Consider the following 15,587-nt stretch of genomic DNA (forward strand, 5'->3'; position numbering starts at 1 on the left):
GAGAGACATGGCGCTGGGGTAACAGTGTCCTCTCAACAGGAGAGCACCAAAACCGGTTCCTCTTTGAATAAAGCAGAGTTGGTCAGAAAACAAGCACCCATGGCAAGAGAAGGTTTTCCAGTAAAAGAAAAAAGGTGCCAAACGGAGGGAATAGATGGCAAGAAACAGACTTCTTGGAAAACCTCCACAAGGGCTGTCTTCTTTACCACAACAGTTTGTGCCTAAATCCAAGCTGCATATAGGTGTTTGGTCCTGCACAGCACGGCGTAATTCACATGACCACGGCTTTGCGTGGCTCATAAGCAGTCATGAACATTTTTTATACAAGTGGCAGAGTTATAGAGAAATCCAAATCCCAATGTATTAATTAAAGTATCATTTTACATTCTGAGGACATCCAGGTGGGCTCTCGGGAGAGCAAACAAATCAGAAGATAGGAAATTATTTTTAATATTTGCAAACACTGAGAAAATATTTGTGTTTTGTTATTTTGTTTTCCACCTCATTTCAGTTTCTTTGTTATTCTTTCAAAGCAATCTCTTAGGGAAAAAAGGCATTATGCAAATTTCACATCAAGTGATGTTTTATATTACATCACCTCATTAGGCACATCCTAGTAGGTTTCAGGAGCTCTTTAAAATAAAATCCATTCCCTTCTCTCCTCCTCCTTCCCAGGGGTAAATCTGCTGTCAATCTTAAACAAATTTAACATGTCTGGCTATAAATTAATTGTATTACTTTCTAGTCATTCCCATTTATATTTCCTCTGCCTTATCCTTCTTTCTATTATCATGTGATAGTTTTCCAGCAGAGTTCCATGCAAAACATACACGGCCTGCCTTTTATTTGCAACAGTAACACATGGATAAATAATAAGGCTTATTCACCTCAGTGGTTTCTCCATCTTGGCAGTATGCATTATCACAAAAGCTTCCAGGGAGTAGATAGTTGAACATTAAGACTTTTTTGCTGAGCAAGTACTTCTTTATCTTCACAGTCAGTTCCAAATTGGAAGCTCGGATATGATGAAAATGATCAAAATATCTATAAAAGCTCAAAGAAGTAAAGTACTCTATCTGCATATTCCATTTGATCCCTGTGGGGGCCCAAAACTAAGTTTCTGGGCAATGAATGCAAACATCTCAATCAAATGATGACGACTTCCCTCTCAGAACTGGAAAAATACTAAGGATTCACTTATATGTAGGCCACATCGTCTAAGTCTACCCAACTTTTCTTTCCTTTGTCATTTCTAGTCTTTGAAAAGGAGATTCAGTTCTCTGTGTGCAATAACACAGCACTGGCAACACTCCCCGACACCCAAAAAAAAAAAAGAGAACTGTTAGGAACTTTAAGAAATCATCTCTGTTGTCTTTGGTTGTCAGTAAGGGGTCTTGAGGACTTCCCTGAAGACTCTTAAAGATCAGATCATCCTCTTCTCATTGAACCAAAATATCAATGCAAAGCCAGAACTGGAACAAAACTACCACTAGAAGACCAGCACTCTACTGTAATATGACTGAATGTATTACCAGAGCTAAATAATAAAGACAGGGCAGAAGGAATCCAGACAGATAGCCAAGGTGCAGGTAAGACAAACTTTGCATGACTGCAACCTAAGAGAACGGGCTCTGTGGTCCAAAGATAGCCTAGACCCTCTCTCAAAACCTAATCACTCCTTGTGCTCCCAGTCCATGCTCAAGAAGCAAGCACCTGATTCTAATTTGGCTCCCCATGTAGTAGCCCTACAGAGAGTGATTTGGCAGGGTAGAGAACAAAAGCACCCAGTCCCTCTAGCATTCCATTTTTCATTACAAATTGATACACTGGCATCCTGGTTTATGTTTGGCTCTCTGTGTACCTTGCCTGCTAGAAGGCACTGGCCAGACCATCCTATCCCTTCAGCAGTTACTCTTCTCATTTTAAATTAATACAGTGGCATTTTGATGGTAGATCTCAATCTCCCAGACTCTGATTATATTTGAGATCAAACTAGAGTGTGCTGATAAATCAAGTTCTATCAAAAGAATCTGACTCTGAATCCTAGAAAACTCATTAAGGTAATGTCAGCTATCTTGAGAGACAGCCTCCAAGGCTTCTCCACGTGATGCAATTTCAGCTACCAGAATTTGATGCAAGCTGCTTCTTTTCCTTTCTGAAACTTCTATGCATTTCATCTACACTATCCTAAGAAGTTGCTTCAGATAAAATCTCTACTAAATCCTTTCTAATATAAGTGAAGCCCAATTTCTTTGTTTTTCTACTTTCTCATTAAAAATGAAACTTCCAAGGCAGTTCAACAGTATTTTTATTTTCTCAAGGACTCCTCTTTTTTATAGACCTTTCTCCTCCTACATATATAACCTGAATTATAATTCTCCTCCTCAGATCATTTATGCTTTTTAAAAGTTTCTCTGAGCTATGCCTATACATATTTTATACATTTCACCTGGGTTAGACTGCCCCTGTCTTGAGGTGATGCCCAAAACAGGATAACAGCAATTCTGGGCAGTAGAAAATCAGTTCTTTGAAAAACAAGTGGTTATATATTTCCAGACTCTTCTTACTCCAGATGATGCTTTTATACATATTCAGTTTATATTATTTTAGATCTTTATTTCCCATATTTGCCCAAATCTGACCCCTCTCCACTGAATATGTGTCTGTTCTTGGTAAAACACTCTGGCCTTAGCAGTATGGTATCAAGTTCCATTTACTTTTTAATTTTTTCCACCTCTGTCACTTCTGATCTGAAATTCACTTGTAGTTAACAATGTAGTAAATTACAGCCAACTTTTAGTTCTTTCCAGCCTGATTATTTTCCCTAAAGATGATGTTTTCAACTCCAGTAGCAAATACCTACTCCATATAAGTAGTTTGATTTCTTTGCATTTCAAATAAGCTCTGTGTGTTGTTACTTTCAGGAAGTCTATCAGAACTAGCCAGTTTCATGGAGGAATTCTGCTTGACTTAATTATTTTTGGAACCATATGGGGGTGTGTGTGTGGTATTTAGAATACACAGAGATACATCAGGTTATCACAGGGACATGCACTGGTACATTCCCCAACAGGGGAAAAAATACACATACTTATACATATGTATATACATACATATGCATAGGTAAATAGTGAAGCGGATGCTTTATCTAATCTGAACGATATCTATTGCAAGACGAGAAGGAAGAAGCATAAATTGCCCAGGGATGGAAGGAGGGAAGAAGTCACCGCATTGAATAACTTGTAACTTCATTATCATGTTTACAGTATACTTTTAGATACTGGTTACACTCTTAAAAGTTATATAACATTCCAAAGCCAAGTACTGATATTAAAATAATCTGTTATATTAGTTCATCTTTTGGCTACTTTTTATTAGTTTGGATAGTATGTGTCTACTGATTCCGGAATTCAGGTCATCTCTGAAAGTCTGAGACCTGTGTTTAGTGACTGTTCATTTAGGAAGTGCACGTTTCTCCTTTGCTTTGATGGATATTATTTTGTTAATACTTCCTATTTTTACATTAAAACCTTATAAGTTATTCTACCCATTCTCTTCATGTAAACTCCTAACTGTGGTTAACAGACCTGAAACCTCTGTTCCTGATTATGTATTAAGCTTCATTCATAACTTGTCAATTTCATAGCACTGATCCTAGTAATTTGGTTGCTTAGATCACCTTACCGACTTGATGTTTTGCAATGAAACAAAATAAAAAAAATTTGGTTTCTGGAGACCTTTACATGGCTGCCTTCTAAGAAGAAAGATAATTGATTTTAACATTTGGACTAACTAGATCATTATGATTTTATAAAAACTATGAGACACTAAATAGAATCCACACTCTGGCTGGACTGAGTGCAGACAGAATGTGCTGTTTCGTTCTAGTTATTTCCCCATATTTCTTCTGATCTTGTCCTCCTGCCCCGGGCTCTTACCACCCCCACCCCAACACCCTCCTCTGCTGCCTGCATAGGAAGGTCCCTCCCTCCTATTTACCCCACATGGAGCCATCTCCCCTTGTCCATTCTCCTTCTCACTTACAAGCCTGAACTGAGAGCTGCTATATTCTTTGGGTAGAAATAATTCCCTACTCTAAGAGAAAAAATTTCTGTCTCTGCTGGGTGACTTTTATGTCCATGTCTTAGGGCCACCCTTTAGGCACTGCCCAGCCACAGGCAGACCTGGCCATCTCTGACCTTGCCCATTCTAATGCAGTCTCTGAGCAATCTGTCAACAGCAAACTAATAAGGTAAGAATGCAACGCTGGGCCTGGCATGTGTGTTAGGCTTAAGTGTGTGTGTTTCTTCTGGAAAGAAAAAGAAGAAGAAAACGTCAACATTTTGTTTTCATATCTCATGTCTGAGAGTGGATAACCTTTTGCAACATTTTTCTATTTCATCACTATACAATTTACCTGTTCTATTTGAAATACCTTGATATTAAAACATGAAAGTCAAGTGCTGTATAGAATGAGAGGCATGTTCTTATTTCTTTCACATCAAATGTTTTTCAATATAGTTCTGAACAAATCGTCATCAAAACCATATTTTTTAATATATTTGTCAGGGCCAAATCGAGGATATAGAAAAAAAAAAGTAGAATTTCAAAATGAAGCATTTGCGGCTCTCATAAATGTCCCTTTTGGCCTCCTGCTTGACAAAAATGCTTCAGCCTTCTGTTTTAATTGTGCACATTCTAATTTTGCACTTTAGGAAAAATTAAAAATTTCCCCAATTAGCTTATTAGGTGGCCCCTAACAAGCCCTTCTTTCTTTTGTTCTCTCTCCTCCCTGCTTCTCTTCCTGGTTTGTTTTTTTTTTTTTTAACATTTTGGTAGAAATACATGTGTGTCTAGAGACACAGAAGCCTAGATTTTAATCTTGATTTGGGCTCTTAGCACCATTTTTACTGTTTTCCTTTGGTGAATTAACCCTTCCAAAGTCCTATGTTTCTTCAGGTATAAAATGGAAATAGTAATATATACTTTACAAAGTTTGGGAGATGGACGGAATGAGCCAATATATGTAAATGTCCATGGTAAGAATTTAATAAACACTAATGCCATTTTTCTTCCTTTCATCATAATCTAATTTAGGGATTTTAAAATATTACTTATGTAAGTATATAGAGGACAATACATTTAGCCTGAATTTCAGATCCAGTACCAAGAAGTGGGGGAGAGAGTTATTTTCTTTAAGAGAATTTAAGATATGGAATGAAGGTCAAAATTGCTATTGCATTCCTATTTGACTAACACTCTGTAATATTATTCACTGTCCTATAAAAACTACCCAATCAATTGGTTTTGGGAAATCATAGGCAAACAGGATAATAGAATCCAGCTGCATTTTTGGAGACTTAGTATTTTAGAGAAGTTCTGTCATTCACTGGTCGGGAAATAACAAAATTTGGAAGACATACTGTCTTTGAAATAAAACTCATATATTATTTCATTTTTATCCATTCTTAAAAAAAGTGAGTTCTTCCAAATTTTTCTGAGCTTCTATAACAGTACATTTAGTTTGCATGGCAATGGGATTTGATTCTATTATGAAAGTAAAAATAGAAGAACACTGCAGAGTAATGTGGACGGAGTGAGGGAACTATCCTGTGGCTTTCCTAAGGTGATGGGTATGGGGTACACTTATTTGGGTCAATGGAGATTTTCTCCTTTAGGCAGAACTCGAGCCAACAATGAATGAATACTGCCAAGTCCCTGGTGGACATAGGCTATCTTGGTTAAAATGTGGAATATAGGCATCAGCAAATTTTTTTTTTTGAAACAACACAGAGAAAAGGAAAATCTTTGTTTTTGACTTGAATAAAGTTGATCTGCTGGAGTCATTCAAATCACCATTGCTCTAACCATAGAAAATGGTATTTTACTTGGCAATTTGACATGAGGTTCACATGCACCCTCATCATAAATGGAGGGATGGGAGAACAAAAGGTCCCCGAACACCTCTACATGTCGCTCTCACCTGTCTATGCTGACCAAGAGAGCTCCATGTTGCACAATGGAGGGAATAAATCATTGCTACTCTAGAAATGGATTTCTTACTAGGTCATTTTTTTAAAAAAATCACTTTTGCTGACTACAACGATCAGATTAGTGTGCAAACTTAGCTGCGCTCCAGAGTCCAGGCATTCAACCAAACACGAATCAAGGTGTTGCTATATAGGTATTTTATAGATGTTGGTAAGTCCATTTTTGGTTGACTTTCAGTAAGACAGATTAGGCCATGTAATCTGGATGGACCTGATTCAATCAGCTGAAAGGATAAAAGAACTTGGTCTTCCTTAAGAAGATATTCTATCCATGGGCAGCAGCTCTCTTCTCAGTCTTGAGTTCCAGTTTACCCCAAGTTTGGGCTTGCCAAGCCGGGTCCCACTATTGCACAAGCCAATTCCTTGCAATAAATTTCTACATATATATATTCTTACTAGTTTTATTTCTCTGGTTGAACCTGGAGTGGTACACTGGGCCATGGGACTCAAAACCCCTCTCGCCTCTCATTCCAAAGCTTCCACAAAGAGCTCCTGATTGTCTCCCATACAAAATACACATATTGATGTTTTTAGAAATTGGTATGAATTCTAAATTTATTCAATCTTTTATCCAAGATGTACCAGTAAAATACCTTCAGATAATAAATGACTTTACTTTCATTATAAAAAAGTTTCTCTATTTTAAGGCAAATGTTGTTTAAAAACTATTCTTTGCCTTCCTTGTATTCTCATAGCACCTAGCAGATTATTCTATATTCAACCAATCTTTGCTCAATGTTTCTTAATAAAACTAGATACTTCCAAGGGATTTTTATGTAAAGTTCTTTTTTCAGTATCCTATTGAGGAGAGAGATATTTTTAAACATAATCAGAAGAGACCCCGAATCGCTAAGGAAATGTTGAAAAACAAAAATAAAACTGGGGGCATCACGTTACCTGATTTCAAGCTTTACTACAAAGCTGTGACCACCAAGACAGCATGGTACTGGCATAAAAACAGACACATAGACCAGTGGAACAGAGTAGAGAGCCCAGATATGGACCCTCAACTCTATGGTCAAATAATCTTCGACAAAACAGGAAAAAATATACAGTGGAAAAAAGACAGTCTCTTCAATAAATGGTGCTGGGAAAACTGGACAGCTATATGTAGAAGAATGAAACTCGACCATTCTCTTACACCGTACACAAAAGCAAACTCAAAATGGATAAAAGACCTCAACGTGAGACAAGAATCCATCAGAATCCTAGAGGAGAACATAGGCAGTAATCTCTTCGATATCAGCCACAGCAACTTCTTTCAAGATATGTCTCCAAAGGCAAAGGAAACAAAAGCGAAAATAAACTTTTGGGACTTCATCAAAATCAAAAGCTTCTGCACAGCAAAGGAAACAGTCAAGAAAACAAAGAGGCAACCCAGGGAATGGGCAACCCACGGAATGGGAGAAGATATTTGCAAATGACAGTACAGACAAAAGGTTGATATCCAGGATCTATAAAGAACTCCTCAAACTCAACACACACAAAACAGATAATCATATCAAAAAATGGGCAGAAGATATGAACAGACACTTCTCCAATGAAGACATACAAATGGCTATCAGACACATGAAAAATGTTCATCATCACTAGCCATCAGGGAGATTCAAATTAAAACCACATTGAGATATCACCTTATACCAGTTAGAATGGCCAAATTTAGCAAGACAGGAAACAACATGTGTTGGAGGGGATGTGGAGAAAGGGGAATCCTCTTACACTGTTGGTGGGAATGCAAGTTGGTGTAGCCATTTTGGAGAACAGTGTGGAGATTCCTCAAGAAATTAAAAATAGAGCTTCCCTATGACCCTGCAATTGCACTACTGGGTATTTACCCCAAAGATACAGATGTAGTGAAAAGAAGGGCCATCTGTACCCCAATATTTATAGCAGCAATGGCCATGGATGCCAAACTGTGGAAAGAACCAAGATGCCCTTCAGTGGATGAATGGATAAGGAAGATGTGGTCCATATACACTATGGAGTATTATGCCTCCATCAGAAAGGATGAATACCCAACTTTTGTAGCAACATAGACGGGACTGGAAGAGATTATGCTGAGTGAAATAAGTCAAGCAGAAAGAGTCAATTATCATATGGTTTCACTTATTTGTGGAGCATAACAAATAGTATGGAGGACAAGGGGAGTTAGAGAAGAGAAGGGAGTTGGGGGAAATTGGAAGGGGAGGTGAACCATGAGAGACTATGGACTCTGAAAAACGATCTGAGGGGTTTGAAGCAGCAGGGGGTGGGAGGTTGGGGGAACCAGGTGGTGGGTATTAGAGAGGGCACGTATTGCATGGAGCACTGGGTGTGGTGCAAAAACAAGGAATACTGTTATGCTGAAAATAAAAAAATAAATAAATTAAATTTAAAAAAACATAATTTACACAAAGTAATCAATTAGGTCGATCTTCATTTTACGTCATTGAAATGGATAATTTAAAGATGATATACAAACAAAAAATGTTGATGACTTAAGTATATGAGAAGACACTTTCCAAATTCTACAGCATAATATAGGATTACTCCAAAGTATACCTTCATTCCTATTTCAGTCATGAAAAAAAAAAAAAAAAGAAAAAGAAAAGAAAAGAAAGCTATGCACAGGCACTCACAAAATAAAATGGCAGAAATAAAAAGTCTTCATCAAGTTCTAGAAGGTCAATCTTTTTCAAAGTCACACCTCAAAGCTCAAGAAGTTGCCACCTTGAAAGGCAGTATCCTTTTAGTTGAGGTCAGTCAAGCTGTCCTCAGTAAATCTGCCCTTCAGATTAATTTATTAATCAGAAATATGGGACTTGACCAAAGGTCACTTGGCAAAGAGCATTTCTAATCAGAGACAGAAGAAGTAAATGGCACAAAGGAAAATGTTCTTTCATGGTCGTTGAAGAGATGGGATGGGTACGGATCCTGCTAGGGTTCATTCTACCTCACTTGGGTTGGGTGGGGGCACTGAGCTCTCCACATGTTGGCCCTCTTCTCAGTGAGTCAGTAGGCAAGGCTTACAAGAAGCTGGATTGCATTTGAACCCCGCTTTCTCACACCCAGCCACAGTGACCTTCAGTGAGTTTATTCACCGCTCTCAGCCCTATTTTGCAAAGTGGAGTTAATAAAAGCTAGTTCATCTAACTCTGAGCATTAAAGGAGATAAAATTTCAAGAATGGTGTTGGCCAATAGAATTTAATGAAAATCTCTACTCTTTCCTGTGTCTCCCTTCTCAGAGCAGGTGTTTTTTTGTTTATTTGTTTGCTTGTTTGTTTGTTTTGCCAAGGCAAATGCCATATTCTCTTGTCTCTCCTGGTGCCCCATCCTTCCTTTTCTGTCTTACATCTTTAGCCTCTACCTCTCCACTGCCTCCTTCATTTATAAACTTACTCATAACTCCCTCGTTTTTTAAAAATATAAAGAATTCTCAAACCCTCGCTTTGGTTCTGTCTTTTGACTAAGCAGCAATTCTGTATTTAGCCATCCCTCATTACCATGGAACTTCTTGGAAACCTTCATTGGCTGTTCCCTTTTTCTCTTCACTCTGTTCAGTAGCTCTGCCCACCAGACCCCATGGACAGGAAACTCCAGGGGCCTCCCAACAGTCAAAACCAAGGCCTGGCTTCCCTTAAACAAAGTCTCACCACTCACCACACTCAATTTTCTTTTGTTCATTTATTTTTTTTTTTTTTACTGTTTATTTTTAAACACTCCTTTAATTTAGTTTCCTCATTACTTGGATTTCCTAATTTGACTCTCTTCCTACTGTTCTGATCATCTCTTTTGGGTCCTTTAGCTGCAACCTCTCCTTCACTCACCTTTTCAAATTAGCATTTGCTTTCTTTCAGTGTTCTCTCCGTATTCTTCCCATGACCTCTCTGCGTCCTCTGATGAAGGCATTACAACTGCTCAGAGTCATTTACTTTATCTTTACTCCCAGGTACAGGGAAGATAGCATTTTCCCCTCTGCTGAAGTTACTCTGCAGATAAGCAATCATGACTCCTGTTGGTTCTACTACCTACACTTTAAAGCAAGTCTTCCCTCTTAGGGCCCAGGGGGCCTCTCAGACATCCAGTCTTATCTACACTGCCGTGGCCCAGCGGGGGATGTTCTTTTCCTATGAACCCGGCTCTCCCTCCATGCTGTTCATCACAGGACAGCTGGCATCTCCCACTTAAAACCTCCCTTTGCCCTTTGATTGGAATCCTTAAGGCCATGCAAGACTCTCCTTTGTCTCCTTTCTCTTTCTGTCTCTCACCTGCAATGTCTCTACTCCAGCCATCTGACCTCTCTCATTCCCTCGCAGCACATGTTCCCTGCCCTCCCATCTCCAAATCTGCACATTCTGACATCTCTAACCTAGAATTCCGTCTGCCATTTTTTTGAGTTAACTTGTATGAATCCACATGTCCACTCACATGTCACAATTCCTGATACACAAGAAACAATAAATATTTATAGACTGATTATCTCATCCATTATTCCAGTTGAGGCATTCATCAATTCTATCCATATTGTTGAAACAGCCTCTATTTTCCCTGTGATCATTTTGTCTCTTTCACCACAGCGCCTTCTGTGGAGAGTCTAGTTGCCTGGGTGTGGAATATGATTAGATTTTATCCTCTAGTTTTCCCTTTTAGTTCTTTCTACCTCTCTGTTTGCCCCCATTTAATTGAATCCTCCAGTGTCAGTGTAATTACTTAACACAGTAATTAATGAGATAAATGATTAATCTTGTGATTAATATACTGACAGGACACAATGAAAATGCTAATCTTTGGCTACCATCAAGCACTGTTTTTACCTATGTTTCAAGAGGTAAACAATACATTTTCTTATAATGCACAGAACTGACTTGGAAAATTCACTTTCTTAATAACTTCACCAAAGTTTAGAAATTTTTTCCTAAAACTAGGTTATAACTTACAATACCAGAGTCATGTTTTCTTGTCTTCTGGATGCCACTAAATCAATTTTAGTATCATCAAAATATATTGAATTTTACACCGCTTACTTTACAGGCAAAAATTGTGAAAATAATTCCTTTTCAGTAGATACAAAATCTAACAGTAACCTACCCAAAAGGATGGATAATTTATATCACTTATTCCAACAAAAGAAGCAATAAAACTATGACTTATAAGAATAAGACTACATTGAGAAATTAAAAGAAATGAAACACGGGAAACCAATGAAAACAACCCTAAATATAGTCAGAGGAACACGAACCATATCAAGTTTACACTTCTACAGTTAAATAAATCTTGATAGATGTAAGGAATAAATACCTCAACAAAAAATTTCTTAATTAGAAAGTATAATGTTTTGTAAAACAAATATATGACTCCAGCACATCTAAGATATACAAATAAGCCATTTAAAGCAGACTAATAGGTTGTATCCAAATATAGGGAAATATTTTATCTAAAAACCTTAGGATTGCTGCCTAAGATGTTTCTCAAGTGGGATCTAATGAAGCTTTCTCTTGGTATCTAACTTATCAAATTGAGATTCTTAAAGTATGTATTGCAGAAGTAGATTTCATTGTTTAATGATTTTTATCTTTCTTAAGTTCAGATATTGCTACATATGTAGTTCTGGGGATATAAATATAAACCATGTTAACATCCTTTTGGTTTTGGACACCCACGTATGTTTTTCTTTGTTAAGGTAGAATGTGTTCATTCCCAAATTGGTAGGCTTTCCTCCAAACAAGATCTTTTATAGAATAAAGTAACTTTGTCTTGTTTCTACACCTTTTACAAAGCTGACTAAGACCAACTGAATTAATAGTAACATGGCAAGAACAGATATGACCATAACAAATGGCAAAACCATTAATTTAAAATTGATTCCATTTTTAAATTTTATAGTAATAAAAAGAAGAGATAACATTACGACTCTTGTAAGTTGTGCGAAACCAATAATGACTAATTTTACATTTGTTGGCTAATGGGATGGTACAGCCAAACATTTATCAAAATAAAAATGAGGTCCATATGCATACAAAATCAACTCTTTATCATAAGTATCATTAGAAACTATAGAGCCCCAAATGAACTCTTGAGGGTAAGGCTCTTAAAATAAAGAATAACATTTTAAGTGCACAGCTATTACAAACTCATTTGATATTCATTTTAATTGCCATGACTATAACGAATATACTTTGTATTCAAACAGATGTCACAAGTACTACTACAGAAGTTCCAATATAATTCAGTCTTAGTTAAGAACGAGTAAATGGATATTTAAAATTGAATGTTACCAGGAAGGAGGGGAAAAAAAAAAAAACAATTACAGCAAACATTAGCTCCTTAAAGCAGCAAGTTAAAGATTTTTATTAAATTGTGTTCTTTCTTATTTGGACATACACAGAACATGATCATACAGAAACACTTGCTATACCAACTACTCCTTTTCCTTGCTTCAGCTGTTCTACACAGTAGCTAATCTGGGAAACAGAAATTGGGAGTATGAAGGATGACTCAGAAGGGAAGGCTAAAATACACCATATAACATTTAGAGACTGGTCTATGAAAAGGATTAATAAATACTACAATGCCAATGTAGGTTAGTTGAAGGAGCAGGTAATTATATATTCCATTTTCTTTTAATTGGCCAAATTCTAATATTCCCTTTAATCTTCTCCAATATGGAGAACTGAAATCTTAAAGCCTAACATGAGAGACCTTCACACTGTAAATTAAAGATGGTGTTTTATGGGGCGCCTGGGTGGCTCAGTGGGTTAAGCCTCTGCCTTCAGCTCAGGTCATGATTTAAGCGTCCTGGGATCCAGGCCCGCATCGGGCTCTCTGCTCATCAGGGAGCCTGCTTTCCCCTCTCTCTCTGCCTGCCTCTCTGCCTACTTCTGATCTCTCTGAGTCAAATAAATAAATAAAATCTTAAAAAAAAAATGATGCTTCTTAGTGTTTGGATCACAGACTTACCCATGGATGGCTTTTTAAAAGCAAACATTCCTGGCCCCAACCAAGTTCTATCAAATGAGACTTCCAGGAGTATGGCCCTGGAATCAGCATTCTGACAAACCTAAACATTGGGACGCACACACTTGTTTTAAACAACTGCCTCAGGTAGGATGAAGTAATATTTAAAATTATGTACTTTCATTTTATTCCAATCAGCAAACATTTATTAAGTACTAATCTTCTGTGAATGAAAATTATATACATATACATGTACATACAGGCAAGCGGCATATGATAAGCTCATTTTCAAAGTACCATCTATTAAGTGCAATAATCATCTACAAAGGTCTGGAAACACAATGTCTGAAATCACAAGAAAATAATCTGCTATTGTGCAGATTAGCAATTAACTCATGATTCTAATTTAGTATTTATTCCCCCTGAAAAGGCGTCTGGAGATTGACAAGAAGTATGTTTATCTTATTAGTAGAAAATGTAACTGAAATACTGTTTAAAAAATTTATCCTATTTTTCCTGATCTTTTAGAAACCCTCTGGTCTTGAAAAAGAGCGTCGTAAGGATGTGAGGCCTCTTGGTGACTACAGGGAGGAGATGGAGGGCCCCCAAGACGGAATAGGGAAGGAATGTAGAGCAAGACCAGGAGCACTAGAGGCAAACTCTTCTGCTTACCTCCAACCTAATTCTCCTCGTGCCCAAACTATAAACTGAACTTGTTTAAAAGTCACATTGTGTTTTGTAACCACCACAGCAAAATTCAAAAAGCAAGAGTTGACTTTGGAGTCTATGAGAAGAATGGAAGAAAATAAAGTTGATGGTACCAAGTTATTCTTTTTTTAAGATTTTATTTATTTATTTGAGAGAGAGAGAGAATTAGAGAGAGAGAGTATGAGAAGGGGCAGGGTCAGAGGGAGAAGCCGACTCCCCACTGAGTAGGGAGTCTGATGCGGGACTCAATCCCAGGACTCCAGGATCATGACCTGAGCTGAAGGCAGTCGCTTAACTAACTGAGCCACCCAGGCATCCCACCAAGTTATTTTTCTTGTCCGCAGTTTGCCCTCACCCTCATCCGCACCCCCATGACTGAAGACTAATTGACGGAGATCTTTGGAACACACCTCAATAACAAGTATTCACTCATGAAACTTGGTGCCGACAAGCCAATGGAAGTCGTTAATCGCACCCAGTGCCCGGTGTATATAATACACCCAGTGTCTTTTCTATTATCCTTCGCTGACTTTTCCCGGCATGGAAAACAGGATCCAGTCAAAATGCAATGCTGATGAGCGCAAGTCCAGGGGAGAACAGCTGGGCTGTAGGGACTTGGAAAGCTTCCCATGGCCCACAGCAGTGGTTTTCAAAGTCATTGCCTGGGAACTCATGTTATTAATTCATTCAGGCAGCTAGGGCAAAATACCACAGCTGTGGGGGGCTTATGCAACACACATTTGTGATATGGTTTTGGAGGCTGGAAGTCCAAGATCACGTTGCCAGCCATCTTGGTTTCTGGTGAGGGCTCTCGTCCTGGATTGCACGTGGTCACCTTCTCACTGGGTCCTCACGTGGGAGAGACAAACAGCTCACTTTTTGTCTTTTTATTAGGCCACCAATCTCACCAGCTTTATGAACTCATTTAACCTTAACTACCTTCTAAAAAGCCCTATCTCCAGACTTTTGCTGACCCTCTTTCAACATCCTCAAATCGTCTTCTGCCTCTTAGCACCACCTCAGCACCCCAGCCATGATCACCTCCCTTTCCTCAAACAGCAGAAGCACTAATTGTCTGAACCAATCATGTCCACAATTTACAGATTCTACTTTCTTAGAGTCCATAGGTCACACTCATCTGTAGTTTCAGCACAAGGCTTTGCACATTAAAAGAACACTCAAATCTTTAAAATATCATAGACAATGTTTTATACAACTCTTCTTTGTAAATATTCCACACCAGTATTGCCTCCAATCCAACACTGATTTAGGGGCAGCAAATAGTCCCTTGGTCTGTGATTAGCATGATGCCACTTCTCAAGCTGCCCAATATTAAAAATAATCAATACAGTTCTTGCTATTAGTGAAATCCTTAAGGGCATCAAACCCTACAGTAAGCATTTAGTACGTGACTCTATGAAATGCTCACTCGCTTTGCAGTAGGCATTATGATCCCTATTTGAATGAAAAAGACACTGGCTCTTAAGGCTTAAGAGTCCCATTAACTCCACCAAAGTCACACCTCTCTTGCAGAGAGCTGCAAGGCTGAAAAGTGTGCGCATTGGCTTTTTTGACTCGGAGCACGTGCTTTGTTTCTACACGCTCTGCTACGCTACAGACTGAGGGATTTCATTTTCTGTCAACATCCTGAAGCTGCTACCAAGAAACCCAAGGCATGTGGATCTCTTGGAAAAGATATTTCTAGTGTATCCTTTGGAAACTCTTTATTTTCTACACCCCAAACACACACACACACACACACACACACACACACACACCCTGAGGCATCGCAAAAAGGAAGCCATCACGGAAAAAAAAATTAGGGCGAACTTGAGACAAGTAGATACTGTTAAATGACTACAGACAACCAAGAGCTCTAAATTTTATCGCCACTC

General features: G+C 38.1%; 1 protein-coding gene across 1 annotated transcript in view; it reads right to left on the minus strand.

Annotated features, from left to right (window-relative positions):
• CNTNAP2 (contactin associated protein 2) overlaps positions 1–15,587 on the minus strand; it is a 1,928,204-nt gene that overhangs the window by 629,382 nt on the left and 1,283,235 nt on the right. The gene's annotated exons all lie outside the window — the stretch shown is intronic.

This window comes from Lontra canadensis, unplaced genomic scaffold, assembly GCF_010015895.1.
Source record: "Lontra canadensis isolate GAN:19392208 unplaced genomic scaffold, GSC_riverotter_1.0 scaffold2, whole genome shotgun sequence".
NCBI lineage: Eukaryota > Metazoa > Chordata > Mammalia > Carnivora > Mustelidae > Lontra > Lontra canadensis.